Here is a 6,376-nt window from a genome sequence, read left to right on the forward strand (position 1 = left end):
CTTATGAATAGCAGCTGAACATTGCCTAATATAGTGCCAGAAGCTGAGACCCTTGTTTTGGAAGGCATTCAAAATATGACTGGGGAAGAGCTGCTTTCTCAAAGTACAGTTGAGCTATGATGTGGATGGAGTCAAGCTTTTGGGACCTTCATTTGCCGATGTGGCATGACTCAAAATGAGAAGATATAGCTGCAGACATCCATTAATAATCGAAACATGGAATGTATGAAGTGTGAATCCAGGAAAATTGGAAGTTGTCAGAAATGAAATGGAATGCTTGAAGATTGATATCCTAGGCATTAGTGAGCTGAAATGGACTGATGTTGGCCATCTTGAATTGGACAATCATATGGTTTACTGTGCCCAGAATGACACCTGAAGAGGAACTGCATCACATTCATTGTCAAAAAGAGTATTTCAAGATCCACCCTGAAATACATCACTGTCAGTGATAGGATAATATCCATATGCCTATAAGGGAGACCAGCTAATACGATGATTATTTAAATTTATGCACCAACCACTAATGCCAAAGATGAGGAAACTCAAGATTTTTACCAACTTTTGCAATCTGAAATTGGTCAACATACAGTAAAGATGCATTGATAATTACTGGTGATTGGAATGTGAAAGTTGGAAACTAACACTTCCTGATTTCAAAACATACTATAAAGCTACAGTAATCAAAACAGTCTTGTACTGCTATAATGGTAGACATATAGACCAATAGAATAGAATTAAGAGTCCAGAAATAAACCCAAACATCCCTGGTCAATTTATTGTCAACTAGGTTGATAAGTCTATTTAATGGGTAAAGAATAACCTCTTTAATAAATGGTGATGGGACAACTGGATTTCCACAGGCAAAAGAATGAAGCGAGACCCATACCTCACACCACATATGAAAATTAACTTAAAGTCGGTCAAGGACCTAGGGTATTTCTACACAAATTGTTGTTGTTGTTAGGTGTTGTCAAGCCGATTCCGACTCATATTGACCCTATATACAACAAAATGAAACAACGCTTGGTCCTGCCTCATCCTCACAATCATTGTTATACTTAAAACTAATGTTGCAGCCACTGTGTCAATCCTTTTTCACAAATAACATGCACCTTCTGCATTTGTTCTCTGGCCATGCCCTTCCCCCGCAAGGTCCTTTTGTAAGCACGTAATGCTAATTTTTTTTTTACAGAAACATGTGGAAGACAATTGGCAAGGCAGTGCTTGTGAGGGTGTCTCCTGGTCGGAGAGCATGGCTGGCAAACAAATGCAGAAGGCATGCATTATTAGTGTAAAAATATGGTAAATATAAGAAATAAAATCATAAAACTTTTAGAAGAAAGCAGGAGTTATGCTTCAGGACCTAGTTTTTAATAATGGATTTTTAGATAGGACACCAAAACCACCAGCAATAAAAGACAAAATAGATGAACTGGACTTCATAAAAATTAAAAACTTTTGTTCATCAAAGAACTTTATTAACAAGAGACAACCTACAGATGGGGCGAAAATTTTGGGGAACCATATATCTGATAAGGGTTAATATTTACAAAATGCAAAGAATTCCTACAACTTAAAAAGACAAACAACCCAATCAAAAAAATGGGCAAAGGACATGAATAGACGTTCACCAGAGGAGAAATACTAATGGCCAGTAAGCTCATGCTCAATGTCATTAGTCACTGTGTTGTTGTTAGGTGCCATTGAGTTGACTCTGACTCTGACTCATAGCGACCCCCTGTACAACAGAACGAAACACTACCCAGTTCTGCTCCATCCTTACAACAATTGTTACAGACACTGTGTCAATCCATCTCATCAAGGTCTTCCTCCTTTTGGCTGACCGTCTACCTTACCAAGCATGATGTCCTTCTCCAGGGACTGGTACCTCTTGATAACATGTACAGAAGACGTGAGACAAAGTCTTGCCATCCTCGCTTCCAAGGAGCGTTCTGGCCACGCTTCTTCCAAGACAGACTTGTTCATTCTTCTGGCAATCCATGGTATATTCAATATTCTTCACCAGCACCGTAATTCAAAGGCATCAATTCTTTGGTCTTCCTCATTTATTGTCCAGCTTTCGCATGCATATGAGACAATTGGGAATATCATGGGTTGGATCAGGCACACCTTAATCCTCAAAGTGACGTCCTTTCTTAAAGTGTTAACTTTAAAGAGGTCTTTTGCAGCAGATTCGCCCGATGCAATAGGTTGTTTGATTTAGTCATTAAAAAAATTGATTTAGTCATTAGGGATTTTGATTTGCATTTCCCTAATGACTAAATCAATTAAAAAATTGATTTAGTCATTAGGGAAATGCAAATCAAAATCATAATAAGTTATTACTTAACCCTCACTTTAAGATGACTGTGATTAAAAAAAAAAAAAGAAAATAACAAAAGTTAGGATGTGGAGAAATCAAACTGTCATCCATTGCTTGGAGGGATTATAAAATGTATGCTGTTTTATGTCTCTTGTAGCTTATATGCCGTGTACTATAGCTATCTGTGTATTTCTGTCTCTGTCAATAAGTGCCACACTGCTGAAGGCTGGGAACCCATCTTGTTCATTTTATAGTCTTCACCATGACTAAACAGGCAGCTTGTCAATAATTGTTCACAATATTAGAAGAGTCACCAATTACTTTCTGAATGAAGCTTCTCTGCCTGGCAGTGACTTCAGTTTGATTCTAAAGAATGATTAACGTCCATATTGTATAATGGATGGTCATGGGGGACAATGGTGGTTCAGTGGTAGAATTCTTGCCTTCTACACAGGAAACCTGAGTTCAGTTCCCAGCCAATACACCTCACGCACAGCTACCACCCATCTGTCAGTGCAGGCTTGTATATTTCCATGATGCTGAACAGGTTTCAGTGGAGCTTCCAGACTAAGACAGACTAGGAAGAAAGGCTTGGTAATCTACTATAAAAAATCAATTAGTGAAAACCCTATGGATCACAATGGCCTGATTCCATTGTTAATGGGGTCACCATGAGTTGTGACGACTTGATGGCAGATAACAGCATAATAGATAGTAATTTAAAGAAATTTATTTATTTATCTATTGCCCGATTTTGTCCCCATGCAGATGTATGTAAGCAATATATTCTACAGGCACTCAGGTAGGTGCTGGGTGTCTTTTTAATGTTACTCTTATCAGTCCTTCTTAAAAAAAGCTACTTTTTGGTATGTGCATGGTACTGAGACTTGTGCAGGCAGGGCAGAGATAATTTTGCTTTTGTGCATTAATATACTGTTAACTGATCCAATAAATTCTTTTTTAAAATTTATTTTTTGTTATTGAAAATATATGCAGCAAGAACATATACCCATTTAACAATTTCTACATGTAGAATTCAGTGACACTGATTACATTCTTCAAGTTATATAACCATTCTCATACTCCTTTACCAAATTGTTCCTCCTCCGTTGACATAAACTCACTGCCCCCTAATCTTCCTATCTAATCTTTAAGTGGCTCTTTTGCCATGAGAACAGAAGAACTGGATGGTGCCTGGCTACCATTACTCAACATTTTGAATTAAGAGCCTATAGAAGAATCCTGATCAAGAGGGGAAAATGCAGAACAGAATTTCTAATTCAACAAATTCTTATTGAAGGCTAAATAAATAAAATGTAGCATATCCATACAATTGAGTATTATTTGGCAATAAAAAGGAATGAAGAACGGATACAGGGGACATCATGGATGAACCTTGAAAACATTATGCTGAGTAAAAGAAGCCAGACACGAAAAGCCAAGTATTGTGTGATTACATTTATATGAGGGCAAAATTGATGAGACAAATCCACAGAGACAGAAGATAGTGGTTGCCTAGGACTGATGAGGGGAGGAAGTTTGGAGGAAGGGGGAGTGACTGCTAAAGAGCATAGTGTTTCCCTTTGAGGTGATCAAAATGTTCCAAAATTGATTGTGGTGATAGTTGCACAACTTTGTGAACATACTAAAGACCTTTGGATTGTATACTTTAAAAGGGTGAATTGTATGGTATATGAATTTATATATCAATAAGCCTCTAGAAAAAAAAAAGAAATTGCATGACACCTAGCATTTTTTTCCTTTTCTATTGTACTTTAGATGAAGGTTTACAGGACAAACTAGCTTCTCATTAAGCAGTTAGTACACATATTGTTTTATGACATTGGTTAACAACTCCAGGACATGTCAACACTCTCCCTTCTCAGCTTTGGTTCCCTATTACCAGCTTTCCTGTCCCCTCCTGCCTTCTAGTCATTGTCCTTCGGCTATTGTGCCCCTTTAGTCTCGTCTTGTTTTATGGGCCTTTCTAATCTTTGGCTGAAGGCTGAACCTCAGGAGTGACTTCATTACTGATCTAAAAGGATGTTTAGGGGCCATACTTTCGGGGTTTCTCCAGTCTCTGTCAGGCCAGCAAGTCTGTTTTGTGTATGTGTGTGTGTGAGTTAGAGTTTTGTTCTACATTTTTTTCTAGCTCTGTCCAGGGCCCTCTATGGTGATCCCTGTCAGAATAGCCAGTAGTGGTGGCCGGGCACCATCTTGTTATACTGGACTCAGTCTGGTGAATGCCATGGTAGTTGTGGTCCATTAGTCCTTTGGACTAATCTTTGCCCTGTGTATTCATTTTTCTTCATTCTCCTTTGCTCCTGAAGGGGTGAGACCAGGGGAATATCTTAGATGTCTGCACACAGGCTTTTAAGCCCCAGACACTACTCCCCAATGTAGAATGTAGAACATTTTCTTTATAAACTATGTTATGGCAATTGAGCTAGATGTTCCCCGAGACCATGGTCCCCACAGCCCTCACCCCAGTAATTTTGTCCCTCAGGGAGTTTGGATGTGTCTGTAGAACTTCCATGACCTTGCCTTGTACAAGTTGTTCTGGTTTTCCCAGAATTGTGTACTGTCTTACCCTTCACCAAAGTTACCACTTATCTATTGTCTTATTTAGTGTTTTCCCATCCCTACCCCTCCCTTCCCTCATAACCATCAAAGATTGTTTCTTTTTGTGTGTAAACCTTTTCATGAGTTTTTACAGTAAGGGTCTCATACAACATTTGTCCTTTTGTGATTGGCTTATTTCACTTAGAATAATGCCCTCCAGATTCATCCATGAGATGTTTTGCTGATTCATCATGGTTCTTTATTGTTGCGTAATACTCCATTTTGTGTATGTACCATGGTTTGTTTATCCATTCACCCGTTGATGGGCATCTAGGTTGTTTCCATCTTTTTGCTGTTGTGAACAATGCAGCAATGAATATGGGTGTGCACATATCTATTCATGTGATGACACTTATTTCTCCAGGATATATTCCTAGGAGTGGGATTGCTGGATCATATGGTATTTCTTTTTGTAGCTTTCTAAGGAAGTGCCATATCATTTTCCAGAATGGTTGTATCATTTTGCATTTCCACCAGCAGTGCATAAGAGTTCTGATCTCCCCACATCCTCTCCAGCATTTGTTATTTTCTGTTTTTTTCATTCGTGTCAGTAATGCCAGGTGAGATGGTATCTCATTGTGGTTTTGATTTGCATTTTTCTAATTGCTAGTGATCTCAAGCATTTCCTCATGTGTCTGTTAGCCTATTCTATTTGTTCATTTCCTTTGCCCATTTTTAAATTGGATTATTTGTCTTTTTATTATAAAAGTGCTAGATTTTCCTGTAGATTTTAGAGATTAGACCTTTGTCTGATTTGTAGTAGCCAAATTTTTTTTTTTTCCCAGTCTATAGGTTTTCTTTTTACTCTTTTGGTGAAGTCTTTTGATGAACTTAAGAGTTTAATTTTTAGAAGATCCCAGTTATTCAGTTTATCTTCTGGAGGTTGTGCTTTCTTGGTTATGGTTTGTATCCTGTTAATGCCATGTTTCAGCGTCTCTAGTGTTGATCCTATTTTTTCTTCTATGAATTTTATAGTTTTGGATTTATATTTAGGTCTTTGATCTATTTTGAATTAATTTTTGTGTATGGTGTGAGGTATGGGTCTGTTTCATTTTTTGCAGATGGACATCCAATTTTGCCAACACCATTTGTTAAAAAGACTGTCTTTTCCTCATTTGATGGACTTTGGGTGCTTGTTGAAGATCAGGTGACCGTAGGTGGATGGGTTTACTTCTCAGTTCTCAATTCTTTTCCATTGGTCAATGTACCTCTCCTTGTACCAGTACCAGGCTGTTTTGACTACTGTAGTTGTATAGTAGGTTCTGGGGTCAGGTAGTGCGAGTCCTCGCTTTACTTATCTGGGGTCTCTTCCCTTTCCATATAAAGTTATTGATTAGTTTTTGCATCTTTTTAAAGAATGTTGTTGGTATTTGGATTGGGATTGCATTGTATTTGTAAATCGCTTTGGGTAGAATTGTTGTTTTCACA

This window comes from Elephas maximus, chromosome 6 (assembly GCF_024166365.1).
Source record: "Elephas maximus indicus isolate mEleMax1 chromosome 6, mEleMax1 primary haplotype, whole genome shotgun sequence".
Classification (NCBI taxonomy): domain Eukaryota; kingdom Metazoa; phylum Chordata; class Mammalia; order Proboscidea; family Elephantidae; genus Elephas; species Elephas maximus.